Raw genomic sequence first — 20,858 nt, forward strand, 5'->3', positions numbered from 1 at the left:
GTATATGCTTGCCTCCGTTATCAAAGATAAGGTGACCATATGTGCGTGGGTTTATCTCTGGGCTTTCTATCCTGTTCCATTGATCTATATTTCTTTTTGTGCCAGTACCATACTGTCTTGATTACTGTAGCTTTGTAGTATAGTCTGAAGTCAGGGAGCCTGATTCCTCCAGCTCCATTTTTCGTTCTCAAGATTGCTTTGGCTATTCGGGGTCTTTTGTGTTTCCATACAAATTGTGAAATTTTTTGTTCTAGTTCTGTGAAAAATGCCAGTGGTAGTTTGGTAGGGATTGCACTGAATCTGTAGATTGCTTTGGGTAGTAGAGTCATTTAAATATGAAGACAGATGTCCAACTCATTCTTTTAAATAAGAGGACAGTGAGTCTTAGAGATATTTAATTACTTGCTAAAGGTCACTCAGCGAATGTAGCCAGTGTATTTTTGCAAGACATTCTGGAGTCTCCCAAAACATGTCCCATTGTCTAGTTGAGAAATAAGACACAAGTGATACAAGTTATGCTACAATAATGCAAATGCGATAACAAAGACTTTTCTTAGTGATCATAGAGATACTAGTTATTATAGTAACTCTACTCTAGCAACATAGTGAAGCTGGATATTATGTCAGTTGAGGATATTTTTAAAAGGCTTGGGGGGAGTTAAGATAATTGAACTCATTCTTGAAGAACAGTAGGATTGGAATGGATGAGAATAATGGGCTGGGTATTCTGCAAGCAGGGAACAATATGAGCAAAAAACTCAATAGCTGTTTAAAGCAGTGTGCCCAGGTGATTAGAAAGCAGGGCTTGCTCTCCATGCCCTTTTTGGTCTTGAAGAGTGGACTGGCTGATGCATGGTAGCCCTAAACACAGCCAGAGCAAATATCCACCTGATGGGTATAGCGGACATCAGGCTTCACAGCTTATCTACTCAAAAATATCTGACTCAAAAGACTATATGATTACTTGAAATTCTCATGAATATCACCTTTCTTTCAATTTAAGTTTTTAGGTCTCTTAGTTACCATGGCGTCTTTTGACTACCATGTCAATATTTTCTTGAAGTTCTTCATACACTCACCACTGTGCTGTCACCAACATATTTGTTTCCAAGATTATCATGGACATGAGACCTCAAATAGTTAATTCTGAGGGATGTAAGCGGATCAATAAATATGAGACATTCTCTAAGGAGAATAAACCCGAGAGTAGGGTAACAATGAGGAGAGAAAAGATGGTCAAGTCCCCGAAAATGGTGGGAGCAACTAGTACACTTGTTGGCAGGGGGAAGAGAGAGTAAGAACTTCAGGAAAGGCAAAGGATATACTGATAACTCATGAGAATATTTTTAGTACAAGGCTTGATAAGGGAGGATATTTCACATGTTATGTAACATAAAGTCAACATGTATGGTGTTAACTGTTTATATCTCAGAGGTCTTTGAATTCATTTTAACAGTTCCTAACGTTTGGAGAAATACTACTTCCTGGGAATAAATCTGTTCTTCACAGTACTAAACATTAAACATTTCTTTAATGTTGTATAGCAGAAAACTGGTGGAATTATTCATTAAATGTCAGTATTTTTCATTGTATCACATCTTGGACCACAATAAAGTCCTCATATAGTTAAACATTTTTTCAAGATACAATTGATATATAACATTAGGAGTACAACATAATGACTCAATATTTGTATATATTGCAAAAACCACCACAGTAAGTCTAGTTAACATTCATCACCACACATAGTTACAATTTTTTTTCTTGTGGTAAGAACTTTTAAGATATACTTTCCTAGCAACCTTAAAATATACAATACAGTGTTATTAACTATAATCACCATGCTTTATATTGTATCTCCAGGACTTTTAATTTATAACTGAAAGTGTATACTTTTTGTACCAACTTCAGCTACTTCCCACCCCTTGCTCTGGCAATCACCAATCCTTTCTCTTTATTTATGAGTTTGTTTTGTTTTAGATTCCACATATAAGTGAGATCATATGATATTTGTCTTTGACTTATTTCACTTAAAATAATGCCCTCAAGGTCCATCCTTGTTGACACAAATGGCAAGGTTTCCTTTGTTTTTATGGTTGAATAATATTTCATTGTATATATACATCATTTTCTTTATCCATCCATTGATGGACATTTAGGTTGCTTCCATGTCTTGGCTATTGTAAATAATGCTCCAGTGAAAATGAGGGTGCAGAAATCTTTTTGAGTTAGTATATTCATTTTCTTTGGAAACATACCCAGGAATGGAATTGCTGGATCATATAGTAGTTCTGTTTAATTTTTGAGGAAACTCCATAGTTTCCTCATGTTTTCCATAGTGGCTGCACCAAATTATATTCCCAACAAAAGTGCACAAGGGTTCCCTTTTCTCCACTAACTTGCCAACTTTTGTTATTTCGTGGGTTTTTTTGATAATATCCATTCTAACAGGTGTGAAGTGATAGCTCCCTGATTTGCATTTCCTGATGATTAATGATGCTAAGCATCTTTTCATGTACCTGCTGGCCATCTGTATGTCGTCTTTGGAAAAAATGTCTATTCAGATCTTCTGCCCATTTTTAAATCAGTTATTTTTGTTGTTATTGAGTTGTATGAGTTCTTTAATATATATGATTTGCAAATATTCTCTCCCACTTGGTAGGTTGACTTTCATTTTGTTGATGATTTCTTTTGCTGTGCAGATGCTTTTTAGTTTGATGTAGTCCTATTTGTTTACTTTTGCTTTTGTTGTCTTTGCTTTTGGTGTCAAATCCAAAAAATCATCTCCAAGACTGATGTCAAGGAGCTTACTGCTTATGTTTTCTTCTAGTTTTGTGGTTTCAGGTCTTATGTTCAAGTCTTTAATCCATTTTGAGTAGATTTTTGTGTATGGTGTAAGGTAGTGGTCTGGTTTCATTATTTTGCATGTGGCTGTCCAGTTTTCCCAACACCACTTATTTGAAGAGTCTGACCTTTCACTATTGTGTATTTTTTACTTCTTTGTCATAAATTAATTGGTTATATGGACATGGATTTATTTCTGGGCTCTCTGTCATCTAGTTTGAAATCAGGAAGCATGATGCTTTCAACTTTGTTCTTCTTTCTCAAGTTTGCTTTGGCTATTTGGGATCTTTTGAGGCTCCATTCCAATTTTAAAATTGTTTATTTATGTGAAAAATTATATTGGAATTTGATAGGGATTGCACTGAATATGCAGATTACTTTGAATAGTGTAGACATTTTCACAATATTAATTCTTCCAATGCATAACCCACAGAATGTTGTTCCATTTATTTGTGTCTTCTTGAATTTATTTCATTAATGTCTTATAGTTTTCAGTGTACAGATATTTCATCTCCTTGGTAAAATTTATCCTCAGTCATTTTATTTTTTGGATGCAATTATAAATGGGATTTTTTCTTAGCTTCTCTTTCTGAGAGTTTATTATTATTGTATAGAAATGGAACAGATTTTGTATATTTATTTTGTATCCTACAAATTCACTAAATTCATTGATTAGTTCTAACAGTTTTTTGATGGAGTCCTTAGGGCTTTCTATACATAATATCATGTCATCTGCAAATAGTGGCAGTTTCGCTTCTTCCCTTCCAATTGGGATGCCTTTTATTTCTTTTTCTTGCCTAATTGCTCTGGCTAGGACTTCCAGTACTATGTTGAATAAAAGTGGTGAGTGTGGTCATCCTTTTCTTGTTTCCTGTCTTAGAGGAAAAGCATTCAGATTTTCACTGATGAATATGATGTTAGCTGTTGGTTTGTCATATGTGGCCTTTATTCGGTTGAAATTTGTTCCTTCTATACCCACTTTGAGAATTTTTATCATAAATAGATGTTGAATTTTGTTAAATGTCTTTTCTGCATTTATTGAGATGATCATATAATTTTTAATTATTTTGTTAATGTAATGTATCACATTGATCTGTGGATGTAGTACCATCCTTGGATCCCTGGAATAAGTCCAAATCGATCATGGTGTGTAAGCCTTTAATGTATTGTTAAATTTAGTTTACTAATATTTTATTGAGGATTTGTGCATCTATGTTCATCAGTGCTATTGGGCTGTAATTTTCTTGTGGTGTCTTTGTGTGATTTTGATATCAGGGTAATGCTGGCCTTGTGAAATGAGTTTGGAAGTGTTCCCTCCCCTTCTATTTTTTATAAGTATTTGAGAAGGATTGGCATTAATTTTTCTCCAAATATTTGGTAGAATTCATCAATAAAGCTGTCTAGTCCTGGACTTTTGTTGGGAGGTTTTTGATTACTGATTCAAATCCTTACCAGTAATCAGTCTGTTCTAATTTTCTATTTCTTCATGATTCAGTCTTGGTAAGTTTTATGTTTCTAAGAATTTATCCATTCCTTTTAGGTTGTCCATGGGAATCTTAACTAAAGTTACAGTGGATAAATTATTGTGAAAAAAAGTGAAATGAGACACAGAAGCAATTAATAATAGTCATTATTACCTTATTCAAATACCCATGCACTGTCTTGATTTTTCTCCCTTTTCACGTTTTCTGTGTTATCTCTATTCATTTATCTAATATGACAAATAACATAGTTTTCTCACATTTTTGCACACGCTAAGCACCTAACAGTTTTTTTAATACACACTGGTCACTTAAAAAATGGTTACTTATGAAATCTATAACTTTTTTCTCAAATAATGTGTCCAAGATTTTTGAAATATCTGAAACTCTGAGAAATTATTGAATCCCTACTGGCACATATTAGGTGTCTTATAACTACTTGTTGAATAATTAAAATGTATGAATGAAGAAAGAATAGGAGCATACACTTACATAATTGTACCATGTGCATAATTGTACCATGTACATGTTTTACATATTTTACATATTATTTAATATTTATAACAACCTTATGATATAGGTAAATGATCGTCTTATTACAGATGAAACAAACTGAGTGCCACGTTGTTAGTAAATCACAAAACCAATAATCACACCCAGGCACCCTGACACAAGTCATTTCTATTAACCACTATGCTGTGAATGAATTTAGCTCAATAAAGGAATAATTGGAGCGACACAGGTTTTTATGATATGTATCATTTTTCTATGAAATCTTTAACTCAAATAAGTTTTACTATTTTATGTCACATTGTGACTCCTTAATGGAATTTTGATAAAATGAACATTAACAGTAAATGCTGAACTCTCTCATTGAGTCGTACATGAGTTTATAAATGTATAGTATATGTAATTTTCTCAATTTTAAGGATCCTATGTTATGAGATACTATCTGAACAATGCAAGTTAAAGTCTGCTTGCCGATGTCAACACTAGCAGCACACAGAGAAAAGAAAAAACAATTGGGATATTGCATTATTATGAATGCAATTTCGTCAGCATCTTTTAAATGTACCTAACCGAAGATTGATAGTAAATTTAATGAGCAATCTGTTCCTATGCTGAATGTGCGTGATGCTATTATATGAAATGGAAACAACTGGAAATGTGTCAGAAATGCACTTTACAACATTAGTTGAAAATGCCATTGATTGATCAGTGTCACACTGTTTGACCCCCAAAACTACCTCTGCAATTTGGAAGACAAATGACATGTGAAGGAAAGTTTCAAGCAAAATCCACATTTTTAAAAAAATCTCAGCTATTCTTTCATAGAAAAAATGTCAGTGTCTCTTTGAAGCAATATGCCAATAAAATGTCTCCAGTCACATAAACAAAAGCAAGTGGTAAATTATGTTGCCTTATCTTTTGGCTATGCCAGGCATCCATTTGGTCAACCACTGCATACATTGTTTTACTCCTACAACTGTAGACTGTAGGAGTAAATCTGCTGTAAATCTGATTTCTTCTAAATGCACCTAATTTAATGGATATTTATAGAGAAATTATTTCAGCTTACCTGACTACTGAAACGTAAGGTAGAAACAGTCATTTAATGCTTTCCAGAATGCCATCCCAGACTGTGGGTAGGAAGCAGCATCTCACGAATTGAACTTTACCCTGACTGGATCCCAAACGATCCCCTTCAGTTTCCCTTTTTCACATAAACAAGTGCTAATTGATAGGTCTGACTGATTAAATTTAGTAAAATGAGCCATCACAGCAGCCAGAAGCAGAGAATCAAATCGTGATCATTTGGTGAAACAATAATTGGCAAACTCATATGTTTTAGCTTTTGACTTTTCTTAAATCGCCCCTACCCACTCAGCGCGGATGAGTGAGGACAGAAGTGCTAGTTGAGCCAAAAGAACATTAAGAAGACTCACAGGGCCAAGGTGGCAAAGTTTTCCTAAAGCATGAAGAGCATTAACTAGCTAATTTGTAGAGGAAACTAAAGGAATTTATCTCGTTATGATCAGCCAAGGACATGATCTAGTTACTACCCAAGAGTGAAGATTATTCATTTCAAAGAAAAACACAGAAAAAGATAGGAGGATTTGATGTATTATTAAATGTTGCAAATTAAATGGAAGGCATTAATTTGAAATTATAAACTTTTATTATTTTTAAACATGTAAAATAGTAGTATCCAAGAATTTACATTCAAAATCAGTAGTTCCCTCTCCCTCCATAACTTTGTCAACTCTCCAGAGGCAACTACATTTGACCTTATGTGTTATTAGTTATTCTGATAGTAAGGGCCATAATTCAAAAAGACACGCATATACGCTCTTTCATAATGTATTGGCTTCTTCCATTGTCTTCGACTCCTGCCATGAAAGATGAGGGTGCAACACATCTTTTCTGCCACTTCCCCTATCTCTCCTCACACCCACTTGATCAAAATTTTAAATCACTTTTAGTGCTCAATTGATTATTTGTAAATGCAAATGATACACATTCTCTATTTCTTGTTTAATCGTCTTTATACATTCTCTCTTAATTACTGACTGGGTATGAATATTATCATCCCTCTAATTGCTCCATATCTCTTCCCCACTCCTCACTTCCTTTTCAACATTTGCAGCTCCCTATAATTTTATATTATCAGGGTGAGTACTTTTTTCTTTAAAAATATATGTATTTAGTCCTTTGTCCACAGATAATTTCTGAAGGTTGAAAACAAGCTTTTACATCAATCTGACTATAACTATTTTTCATGCCAAAAATACACAGCAGAAGTAAAAAGCATTCCCTTCTTTATTAGCACCTCTAAGGTCCAATGTCAGGGCAAGAATAACACTCACGGAGGAGTGTTCCTAACATCAAGGACAAATTCTATTTTCTTATATTCTATTAATTGTTCCAAATAATGACACATTTTACTTTGCTTCATATGTAGACCTTGATTATTACTTGTGTTTGGTTTGTTGTTTTGTGTTGTTTTCTTTTTCCTCAATTTTCTAATTTTCAATTCTTGTGGCGAGAAAAGAGAGAGAATTCCTTCAATATATCACTTAATGTCTATCTTCCAGCAATTTTTTTGCATTCAGTTACTTGACTATTCACTAGCTAATGTCTTGTTTGGATAATCATTCTGGAGCCACTGATATATTCAGTCCTAGTATGACTACTTTCAATGTTCTATAGACTGAATATTTGTGCACCACCTGCCCCCCAGTTCATATGCTGAAAGCTATTCCCCCAGTGTGATAGCAGTTGGAAGTGGGGACTTTGGGAGTTGATTAGGTCCACCCTCATGAATGGGGTTAGCGCCCCTTATAAAAGAGATCCCAGAGAGCTCCCTTGCCCTTTCTGCCAGGTGAGGTTAAAAGATAGCCATCAATAAATCAGGAGTGGGCTGTCACCAGACCTGGAATCTGCTGGTGCCTTGATCTTGGATTCCCCAGACTCCAGAACTGTGAGAAATACTTTTTGTTTGTTTATAAGCCACCAGTCTATGGTATCCTGTTGCGGCAGTCTGGCTCCATCCGCTCCTTGCGGCGGTCTAAGACGCAGGGCCTGCTGTAGAACTATCACCCTAGGGTTTAGTTTAGTCATGGCCACTGTTTCTGCAGTTCCACAGCCTCTGTTCCCACTTGTTTTTTTTACCACCGTACTGAGCAACTGCCTCTGAAATGGTGTGTGGAGGACAGTTGTTTAAGATGCTATCATTTATAAAAAATGTATTTATCTTGAATTTATAATTGGGCGGTTTGTCTCAGTGTAGAATTCCAGGTTGAATATCATTTTCTCTTAGAAATTTGAGGTTATTCTGCCCTTCTTTTCTATAATCTAAAGTTGATAAAAATACAGGTCTGATCCTTCCTTTTTTGGAGCTGACCTGCTTTTCCTCTTCAGTCTTGAAGTTTTTGAGAACGCCTCCTCATTCCTAGTGCATTGAAAATTCAGAAAGTAAAACTATATAGGGGCCTTTAATCATTTATCGGGTCTGGCAAGTTTTCTTGTTCTCTAATTTCTCCTCGTTTTTAATTCTAATTAATTGAAGTATAACAGACATATAGAGCAGTATATAAACCTATAGACTATTCGATGAATGGTCCCAAAGTGAACATATTTCTCATATCTTGACCATCCATGTCAAAAAATAAAAGATGATAAAAACAGGATTTTCTTACACTGACTCCTAGCTACACTTCCCATCCCATACAACGTAACTCTTATTCCAATTACTAAATATGTCAACACATTTTCCCTGTTTTTTTTTTTTAACTTTTATGAATGGAGTCATACAATATATATACTTATATGTCTGGATTTTTTTATCCAACATTAGCTTTATGAGATCAAACCATGTTTTTGAAAGTAGTGGTGGTTCCTTTGTTGATTATTTTATTTTAGTCATACTGATACATATTAGAATATCTCATTGTCATGTTAATTTGCTTTTTTCCCATTATTAATGCTTGATTAGAATTTCAAGCTTATTGAGTACTTGGATGCCAGCTTCTGGTGATTTCTTGCTCAAGTCTTTTGTCAGTTTTCTACTAGGTCGTCTGCCTTTTTCATACTGATGCATAGCAATTCCTTATATATATTTGTTGCAAATATATTCTTCTCTTTAGATTTTTTCTTTTCCATTCCTTTAATGAGGCCACTTAACAGAATTCTTTAATTTTAATATTATCCAACTTACTGTTTTCCTTTATATTTAAGGGCTTTTGTGTCCTGTTTACCTAGCCCAAATTTATAAGATTTTTTTTACTATATTCTAAAAGCTTTAATGTTATGCTTTTCATATTTTAGATCTACAATCAATATGAAATGGATTTTTGTGTACAGTTTGAGATAAAGGTCAAGTTTCATTTCTTCCATGAAAATATCCAGTTCATCCAGAACCTTTTATTGAAGAGAATATCTTTCCTTTAATATTATGCAGTAAAATTCTTGTCGTAAATCAAGTACCCACATATGTGTGGGTCTATTCTGTTATATTGGTCTCTTTGCTATCCTTTGTGCCAGTTTCATCCTGTATTAAATCAAGTAGCTTTAGAATATTTCTTGATTTTTGAGAGACTAAATCTTTACACAGTGTTATTTTTCAAGAGTTGTCTTGGGTATACTTTTCCCTTTGAATTTTGACGAACATGATTAGAATGATTTTGTCAAAATCCATTATAAAACCTTCTGGGATTTTAAATCACATTGCATTAAGACCATAAATTAATTTGGAGAAATTTGCTCTCTTTACAGTTTTGAGTCTTTCGATATTTGAACATGGTGTATTCCTCCACTAATTTAAGTCTTCCTTAAGGCTCCTAATAACATTGTATGGCTTTTGGAAAGGATTTCCAAATATTTCCTTAGATTTGTTCTTAATGCATTTGATGACTTTCCATGATACAGAAAATATATTTAAATTTTATTTTCTCGGTTACAACTTCAAGACATAATGGGGACCTGATTTACCATTCCCAACTTTAACAACTAGGGAATTGGACAAAATATCTGAAACAAGGATTTCAGATACTGAAACAAAGCAGGACTGAGATCCCTTAGAGAAGGAATACAATAATATGAACCCTAAAATTACCTCAGCTTGAAGACAATGTTTGAGACAATGTAGGGATGCAGTACCCCACCAGAGTCTTGTAATGTTGCTGAGTTGAGGAGATTGAGATAGGAATTTAAGGAGGCCAAGGTAGCTAGAACTTATAGGGCAGAATACTAAGGAGAAGGGAGCAGTATAGAGATTCCAGAGATTTACACAAAGAACCCCTTGAATTATTAAGTCCTGCTCTGGGTATGCATAACAAGAAATTACCTAAGACTAGAGAAAGAACCATTAGAAATAAGTAGGCCAGTTTCTGAAGCTCATGCAGGACTGAAATAATTTGTGTCCTACCAGCTAGAGTGGAAAGACCCATAAGGTATAAGATACTGAATAGAATTCTAAGAAGGGTATCACCTTAGTAGGGGCCTAAATTAGCACTACAGTAAAGGAAGTAAACTGAAAAATATTCAGCCCTTGCACTTGCTAAGTTTCATAAACTTGGAAAAGATCAGAAATACTTATGAAGAAATAAACATAGATCATCATGTCTTAAAGTTGGCAGGTACCTTTTGAGTAGTCTGATATTCAGATCTTCCTCGACTTATGATTGGGTTATGCCCCAATAAACTCATTGTAAGTTGAGATCATCATTAAGTCAAAAATGCATTTAATACACCTAACCTACTAAACATTTTAGCTTAGCCTAGCCTACCTTAAACATGCACAGTGCACTCACATTAGCCTACAGTTTGGCAAAATCATCCACCACAAAGCCTAGTTTATAATAAAGTATTGAATAGCACTTGTAATTTATTGAATACTGTACTGGAAGTGAAAAACAGAATGGTTGGTACGGAATGGTTGTCAGTTTATTGGCTGTATACCCTCGTGCTCACGTGGCTGACTGGGAGCTGCGTTTCTGCCACTGCCCAGCATCATGAGAGAATCATACTACATATTACAGGCCCGGGAAAAAATAAAAATTCAAAGTATGGTTTCTACTGAATGCATAATGCTTTCACACCATCATAAAGTCAAAATATTCTAAATTGAGCCATCATAAGTCAGGGACATCTGGACTCACATTTCAAATGAGGAGTTAAAGTCTCTAAGGTGAAAAGTGACTTGGTTGTTGGCATAATGTGCAAATAAAAAATAAATGGAAAGGGAGATTGAAAGATATATTTAAAAATAAAATGCTTTGTATTAGTCTCTAGCTTTCAAAACCACATTAGTTTATGTTTGGAATATTAAAAAGCAACAGGTATCTTCAATAGCTAATTGAAACAAAAGAACATATAGAATAAAATACCCAAATGCCAGTTACAAGAGAAAATTGAAACTTAAAAGCAAATTATTTTTAAATAGATGTGGGTCAAGATACTGCCAAAAGAGAAAACAGTGATAAAATAAGAGCAATGCAATTTACAAAAGAATAAATGTCATAAAAATATTGTACTTTTAACTTACACTACTCTTAAACTATTTTTAAAAGTTATTCTAACTCATAAAATTCTTTTGATTTCAATTTAATTATTAAAAAAATTTATAAACTACATCTTTCAAGTTATGGAATTATTTCAAACTTTAAAAAACACCCTTGTACTTAATCTCTGGATAAATCATGAACTCAGTTATAAATTTGTAAAGATTTATAACAGAACATTAACTAGGAGCTCTCTAAGACCATTGTAAATAATTGTCTGATGGCAGCTGTTTCCCAGCATACCTAATAAACACACATGAACTGGAGAGTCAACATTCTAATCTATAACAACTGATACAATAATCACTACAAACCTATATGGGGAATGAAAGAGATTATGGTTGCCTTTTAAAGCTTCCACTCTACAATACCCCACTCTCAACCTCATATCTTAAAAGCAGCATAAAGATCAATAAGCATAGATATATCAATGCTTCTTTGGGTTCTTCCAAATATCCCTTCCTGACATTGCCTCCAAATGTATGTCTGATTTGTTCCACCTGGGCACCTATTCTGACTTGATTTGCACCTAAAATAATTTTGCATTTGAGGTTTTGAAGTGTTCTTTGCTTTCTTTAACTTTGACTCTTGGACTCAGACTCAACACAAGGTTCTTTTTACTGTTAAAAATTTAATGTTTATCCTCCAAAAAAAAATTTTAGACTCAGAAAATGGGGTTATACACTTTATATCAATACCATTTGTAACCCTCTTTAATTATTGATATATTATGAATATTTTCTATGTCAATATACTTATTACTACAATAAACATTAGGAATTCTTCTGTGTGTTTTACATATATAACCTAATTCAATCCTCACAGCAATCTTCTTGCTTCCTATTTCACTGAGAAAATTGAAACCTTCAGCAGAGAACTTCACAGGTTCCTACCAACAAATTGGCCCCATCTATCAGCATTTGTCCCTCGTTTTTTTTCCCCATCTATTGTCAGAGATGATCTTACCAAACTTCTATTCTAGACCCAACCTCTCTACGGGAGTACTAGATCCCATTATGTCATCACCTCAACAATGCTCTTCTCTTGCTTCTAAATCATGTATCTATATTTTTTACTCTCTACTGAATTATTCTTACTGAATGGGCTATTTGATCCATTTCTAATGAGTTTGATCAAGACCCTACTTCCCCGCCTGCCTCTTCATTTCTTCTCTTTGCAGCAAAACTCGTCAAAAGTTTTGTTGTTCCAATTCCTCTCCTCCCGGGCTCTCTTAACTCACCTCAGTTAAGCCAGGAAGCCACCAAAACTGCTCTCATCCAAGTTGCCAGTGGTCACCTGTTGCTAATCTAAGTCAATTTTCAATCCTCATCTTACTTGATATATAAGAAGTAGTTCATCAGATCCAGTTGATCTCTCTCTCTCTCTCTCTGTCTCTGTCTCTCTCCCCCCCCACACACCCCTTTCTTAATTTATCTTTCAGGACCCCACAATTCCCTGTTGCTTTTTTCCTTATTGGTGGGTGCACTGTAGTCTCCTTTACTGGTTTCATCTTTTATCCTCTAGCACTTAATATGCTAATACTTCAAAACTCAGTCCTTGTTTTCTTTATACTCTCTCTCTTGGAAACCATGTTCATTTTCATAGTTTCAAATACATCCCAAAATTTACCTCTAACTTTTCCATGATTTCCAGATTAAAAACATAATTGCCTACTCAAAATTTCAATTGGATGCTTAATAATCATCTCAGATTCAACATGTGTGAAAATGATCCTCTTTACTTGCTTTCTCCCTTCACACCCACTCACTCCTTCCTTCTGTCTTCTCCATCTCAGTTGATGGCAAATCCACCTTCCAGTTGCATAGGTCAAAAAATATTGGAGTCATCTTCAACTCTTGTTTTTCTCTTATCTAAATTTAGTGTCATCCAATTCTTTTGTCTTTACCTCTAAAACATCCAGAATACAAAAACTTCTTACTATCACCATTGCTGCCTTCCTGGGTCAAAGTCTGTCCTCATTTCTAACCTGAATTGCTACAATACTATAGCCTCAAAACAACAACAAAAAAACGTCTTCTGTCCTTGTCCTATACAATCTATTTCCATGCCATTATCCAAAGTAATTTCATTTTCTTAAAGCTTTATTGAGATATATGTAATATACAAAAAACTGCATATATTTAATATAAAATTTGATGAGTTTGACATATGCATACACCCATGAAAGCATCACCACAGTCAAGGTGGTGGGAAAGTAGAATGGTACAACCACTGTGGAAAACAGTACGAGGTTCCCCCACACACATTAAAACTAGAACTATCATATGATCCAGCAATCCCACTTCTGGCTACCTCTTCAAAAGAATAGAAATCAGTATTTGAAGCGATATGTGCACTCCCATGTTCATCCATTGCAGCATTATTCACAACAGCCAAGATATGGAAACAATCCAAATGTCCATCAACAGACAAATGGATTTTAAAAAAGTGTGTTATATTTATACAATTATTCAGCCTTAAAAATGAAGGAAATCCTGCCATTTGCAACAACATGGATGGACCTGGAAGACATTATGCATAGTGAAATAAGTCTCAGACAGACACTGCATGATTCTACTTATATGAGGTATTTAAAATAGTCAAACTTAAGGAGGAATTCTTTTAAAACCCAAGTTGAATGATGTCTTTCCTCTGTGTAAAAATCTGTGCTGTGTTTGTCTCATAGTAATGGTCACAGTTCTCCACAAGGCCATCAAGGCCCATCATTATCCAGACCGCTTACCATCTCTTCAAGGACATCTCTCCACCCACATGCTCCAGTCACATGGACCACCCTCCTTTTCCTACAACACATCATGCATGGTCTGCTTGCAGGGCCTTTGCTCTGATATTCCCTCCACATAGGACACTCCCTGTGCAGGTATCTTCTAGGCTAAACCTCTCACCTTCAATCTTTGCTTAAATTTCACCTTTTAAATCAGGTTTACCCAGACCATGCTTCCTAATTCTGCAAACAAGCCCCTACTCTACCCCAGCACTCATGAACCCTGTGTACTTACCATCTAAAAGAGTAAATAATTCACTTATTTGTAAGTATGCTTCTTGTTTGACATCTCCCCAAAAATGAATTTCACAATTGTGTATTTTGTGGTCTATTCCATTCACTGATACATCCCAAGTGCCTAATTTACATTTTGCAACATAGTAGACATGAAATATATATTTGACAGATGATTGAATATTAATAATGGGCATCTATACATTTTTAAATCTGTGAATTCTGTGTTCTTTGTAATATTTTTTCATTACTATTTTTATTTAAAATGCTCTTAATTTCTAAGGATACTATTTTACATATTAATCAAGTTCTATCTGGAGTTTATTTTGATATAAAAAAATGAGTAAGATCTTTTATAATAGGTAGCCAATGGTTTCTATACCATTTGTTAAGTAATTCATTCTTTCCCCATCCTGGAAGCCAAGTGAAGAAAGTATAAAGAGAAGGCAAAATCAACTGGGCCTGAAGCTATATAGGGTGAGAAAGTGATGGCTGATAAGAACTGGGTTTAACAACTTATTTATACGTAGGCTGTATATCTGCATTGTGTCTATTTCTGGACGTTTTATATCATTCCCTTATACAGTTTATTCCCAACCCAGAAGCTTGAGTGATTCTTTTAAAACATAATGTCATTTCTTTGCTCAAAAACCTGCTCCTACATTTCTCTCACGGTAAAAAGCCACATGTGTATCTGTCCTTTTGCTAGTAATTTATCTTTAAAATGGTTAATTTTATAATACATTTTTATATAGGTAAATTTCAAAATCTATTACTGTTTTTACACATAGTTTCAAAGATTATTTTGTCAAGCCACTTTTAAATTTTAATTAACATACATCAATGAATTTTCCATGAGGTCTAAGAAAAGCCTCGAAGGATGAGCTGGCTTGAATAGCATATGTTGACACCTAGTGGGTTAGGTTGGGTGCTAGATCACAGGTCGCCATCATCCACTTTTCATCAGATCGGTGGCTGTGACCTGGCCACACCTACCACACAGTGAAAATCCCACTAATCTGGAGGAGAAAATAAGAGAAGTGAAGCCGGAACTAATATTGTAAGTGACTCCCAGGAGAAGGCAGGCATGTTGTGCCTAGTGATTCCAAGTCCCTTCCTTTCAAAGGGAGTGCGACCTAACCCCCCAGCTCACTGCATCACGCCCAGCCCAGGTTGGCTTTTTTCTATAGGCATCGGTCTAGGAAAAACTGGTTGATCATGAATCCTGTGAAACAGGCTACCCTGACATCGTAGTAGAACCCCAATACTGATGACTTTAGGTATCTTCTAAAGCAGTGGTCAGTAAGCATCTTTTTGGTAAAGAGCCAGAGAGTAAATACTGTAGGCTTTACAGACTTCATACAGTCTCTCTCCAATCTCCTTCCCCTCCTCCTCCTCTTTCTTCAACTTCTCCTTTTTTTTTTACTCTTTAAAAATTTAAAAACCCACAGACCTTACAAAAAATAGGCCAAAAGCTGGGTTTGGTCCACAGGCTATATTTGGCAACTCCTGATGGAAAGGGAGATGTCTGTCTTATTTAAATTTTTATCAAGATTTTTTTTTCTGCTATTACCTTATCTAGAGAGTACCCTAAACATATAGCTTATATTTCAACTGAACCTCAAGAAATAAATTCTTTACTCTCTCAAGGATTCTTCAGATTCCCGGGTGTGGCGGCCATGGAGCTACGCCACTCAGATCACATGCTGTGGGGAGCACACTTAACTGACCGACCTTCAGGAACCCCTCCATATCCATGGCTTCATTCATGCTGAGGCCACATGTCCCTCAGGCTGCTCTCAGTCAGTGAGTGAGCATGGCAGAGATACTAAGAAAGCCTGCAGCTGCAAGACATGGGTATTCCCATGATGGGTGACTTGGGGTCAAAGAGTCCCCATTAGCCTGGCTTAACTTTTCTTAGTTATATACTGTAGTCTGAGGCTCCTCCCACCCAATCCTTTTTCTCAGCCCCTTTATTTCCACAGGTGTCAGACTTGCATGGTTACCAAAAGACTCTCCCTGTGCCTCCTTTTATCTCTCATCGGTGTTTCTTCCAATAAAACCTCTTAGTCATCTAATCCCACTTGGTATCTCTCTGAGGACCCAACCTAACACCAGGTGATTCCACCTCTGAGAAACAAATGGCCTCCACACTGTCTCTCCTCTTCACCCGTTAAAAGATATTAGTTGGCTAGGGCTGCCATGACAAAGTACCACAAGCTAGGCAGCTTAAACAACAGAAATGTATTGTACCACAGCTCTAGAGATTGAAAGTTCAAGATCAAGTTGTCTGCAGGATTGGTTCCTTTTAGAGGACTTTTGGTAAAAATCTGTTCCATGTCTCTCTTCTAGTTTCTGTGATTTGCTGGCAATCTTGGGTGTTCCTTTTTGTGTCTTCACATCACCTTCCCTCTGTACATGTCTCTCTCTTCACATGGCACTCTTTTTATAAGGACACCTGTCATATTGAATTAGAGGCCCACCCTACCCCAGTATGATTTTATTTTAATTAATTATATCTGCAGTGACACTATTTCCAAATGAGGTTACATTCTGAGGTACTGGTGGTTAGGATTTCAACATATAAATTTTAGGGGGACACAATTCAACCCAAAACACCAAACATGACACTTAACCTCCTCCTTAGGGACCACATGAACAAAACAAAAAATTACCTCTCATAAAACAATAGTGAAGATTTGAGGGTGACATGGTTAGAATTATAATGTTCATCACAAAGCAAAATATAAGAGTGCTTATATGGTGTTCTTACAAGACATTTCAGCCCACCACCACTAAGGGGCAGGTTGCCTCAGTAAACAGTCACCTGCTTATTACCTGCCTCCCAAGATTTTACTAATCTATCTCCCCCTCCCGTTTTTCTCTCCTCTTTCATGTCTTCTCTCTTCCTTTCCTTGGGAAAGAGAAACAAATCCTTCTCATTTTCTCTTTCATATCTAATGACTCTTGCCCAGGAGTGAAAATGGGACTATTGCAATAAACAGGTCTAGTCTCTTTGGATGCAAAATGCACCTTGAAATAATATTTTACCCTCCTCCTTCAGGCAGCAGACAAGCAATGTAAAATGTTATCACAGGAGCTTACGGAGTATGCAACACAAATTTATTGCTTCATAAGACTGATGGCTCTAGAATACAGTGAGCCACAAATGGGATATGGCACATTTTATAGGAAGACAATTTTTCTTAAAAACATTTTTATCATAAAGTTTTCTACCCTTTAGAAAAATATTAGTATTGATAGTTAATAATAAATTTTAATGCCAGGTGAAATGAACATAAATCGTAATTATCCTTCCATAAATTCTTACATTTTCATAACGATTTAACCCTCTCTCTGAGTGACAGTGACTCCAGTTCTGTACATAGGGGACTATCCCAAACAGCATAGAATAATCAGCTGACAAACACTCTCCATCTCAAGCAGAGCTGTCATGCTTTCGGAATCCAAACTTAGCAAGTTCATGCAAACTAACAATTTCAGTAGATAACATCCCTTGTGGGTTACGTGAATTTTGTCCATCTTGCCCTAATATTTTATTCCCTATCTGAACACCAATTTTGGATGATTGGACTATGTAAGAGAAAGAAATTATGACATTTAAGCATGGCAACAAGAGAATTGTGTTGCTTTTACTTGACCCTTATATAACTCAGGACTAAGTATTGGTCATATCAAATTAAGTAGGACACAAACTTTACCCAAAAGTTGCCCCTATTAGAACTACCATATTGCCATAGCATGGGATCCTGTAGGTGCACTTGATATCAATGCCAACTTACAAGACAAGCCATAACAAAGTAATTTCCCAGATTATCGCTTTCCTCATTGGAGTTGGAACTAGATGTTAATATAATAAATTGTCATTGCAGTTCCTAATACTTGCAAGGCTAGCTTGCTTGCTTCTGAATTATGAAGTTTAGAAATCCAAGAGTTACCTCTAACTCCTCACTTTCCCTCACACCTAACCTCATCTTTAACTCTATCTTTTCCAAGACTTCATCTTGATTTTTTTGATTTCCACTGCTTTCACTAATGCCCATCCACTCTTCCTGCAGCTGGAATTTTAAAATATTATGGCCATAAAGAAACTTAAATGTATTACACTCTTCATATAAGTACACATGCTTTGCTCTGTGCTTTACATGATGAATCAACGCAATCTCTACACCACCACACACTGGCATGGGAACATTGTGGATTGTAGACAACTTTTTAAAATAATTTCTCTTCTTTATCTATATTCTTTCAAATAATGTCCAAATTCTCAGCTTGCCCTTTGAAACAAAATCAAAAACTTCTCTGTATTTGCTGATTCCATTTCTCTTTTCCAATTCTCTATCTTCAAAAATTTTTTTAGGATTTAGGATCCACACTATAGAATATATAAGGTTCATTTGCTTATATCTAGCAAAATAATAGCACAATGCCTACCACCCAGGTTAGGCCATAGAGCAGAGTATCAAGGGAATATCTAAAGTCCCCTGCAAGCTCTTTAACAATTATATTCCCAGTTGTCTTCCTAGAAGTAAAATTCCATCCTTGGGATTTCTATTTATGGCAATGGTAGACTGGCTTATTTCAGACCAACTTTCCTAGTGATAGAAAGAAAAACATACAAATTGGGAAAATATTTTAAAGGAATCTATTTGATGGAATTAAAATGCTAACAAGACAGAGTGCTCTTGAAGACAGGTGAGCCTAATATTCTAGGCCTTTCTTCTAGGCATTAATCAGAAGCCAGGAGGCTGAGAAGCCAGAAAGAATATGGTAAGTGAGACATTTAGCAGCACAGAAAATCTTCTGAGCATCTTACAGGAATGGAGAACAAGACTGGATTGCAGGCATACCAAGAGAAGAGGCCTTGGTAAATACTCTGGGATTTTAGTTGTGAATGCCAGGGAAAAAATGAACGAGAAATAGATAAGCCTGCCTTCGAATCACTTAAATTCTACTTGGATTAAGATTTGCCCCTCCACTAACTGACTGCTAAGAGCAAAGAATTCTCTCTAGGAAAGATGTTTCAGAACCTCAAAATTTCCCTCTAATATTTCATACACGTCTGGAATCCAATCAAAATTCACCAGGAATACCCACAGATAAAAATGAGTAACAGAAAAACAAAGTGAAAAACAACAAAAACACATACCTGACAGGCATATCTCTTTGGAAATAGTATTCCATTTTGTTTTTTGGTTCTTTGTTTTGACCTTCAAAATTTTCCTGTATATACTTAGTTCAACCATGTAAAAAAAGTTTTTTTTTTTAATGTTTAAAAAGTTTGAAATTTTTGTTAAATATTTTGGGTCTTTTAGTAGGAATGAATTTTATAGTACTGGGAACTTTGGGTAGGAAAGATTTTTAACCTACCAAATTGCCACAGTTCTACTCAAACTGTCCTGATTGCTTTCATCAGGAACTCCAGGTTGCTGAATTAATGATAAGTTGTGAGTTTTCAGCTTACTTGGGTTATAAGTAGCATATGACGTAGTTGATCACTTCTTTCTTCTTGATGTACTTTCTCTACATTTCTTCAGGTACTCTCTCTCTCTCTTGAATTTTTTCCTTCCTCATTGGCCATTCCTTCTCAGGAGCTAATATTGGACCTTCTCATTTTCTCAACACTAAAGTATGAGAGAACTCAAAGGCTCTGTTCTCTATCTTATTCTCAGTTCTCTACATTATTTCTCTGAGTGATCTCATATAGTACCATGCTCAAAATACCATTTATGCACTGATGGTTTCTAATGAGTATCTCCAGCCTCAAATTTCTCTTGAACTAAAGACTTGTCTAACAATTGACCATTTGAAATCTCTACTTGCATATCTAAAGAGGACCTCAAACAAAAGTCTTGATTCTATTCCTTACCTGTTCTGCTATAGTCTGCTTTCAGTAAAGGGCACTTCCACTTATTGAGGTGCTCAGGCTGAAAAACTGTTTTTCATCCCTGGCTACTCTTTTTCGTGTATCTCACATTTGATCCATATGAAATTACTGTCACCTGTACCTTCCAAATATCTGGAATCCAACTACTTTTACCACCGTACACCTCCGCCTTCATTCAAGCCATCACTTTCATTCAGACAGATTATTCCAACGGCATTACATTCCCTTTCACTTATATAATGCTCATTTATTCTCCATAGAACAGCCAGAGTAATCCTACCAACGTGGAGAGAAGACCCTATCACAGCTATATCCAACACCTCTGATGTGTTTTTTAATTACCCAGAATAAAATCCAAGTTCTTTACCTAGTCAACAAGGCTTCATGACATTTGGTCCCTGTCCACCCCTCTGATCACATCCCGCCCATTCTAACCCTTATTCATCATGTTTCAGCTACACTGCACTCTTGGCTATTCTGTGAACATGCCAAGCATACTCCTACCTCAGGTAGTTTACACCTGTTAGCTTTTCTGCCTGGATTTT

Source organism: Balaenoptera borealis (genome assembly GCF_965194805.1).
Source record: "Balaenoptera borealis genome assembly, chromosome: 18".
Lineage (NCBI taxonomy): Eukaryota > Metazoa > Chordata > Mammalia > Artiodactyla > Balaenopteridae > Balaenoptera > Balaenoptera borealis.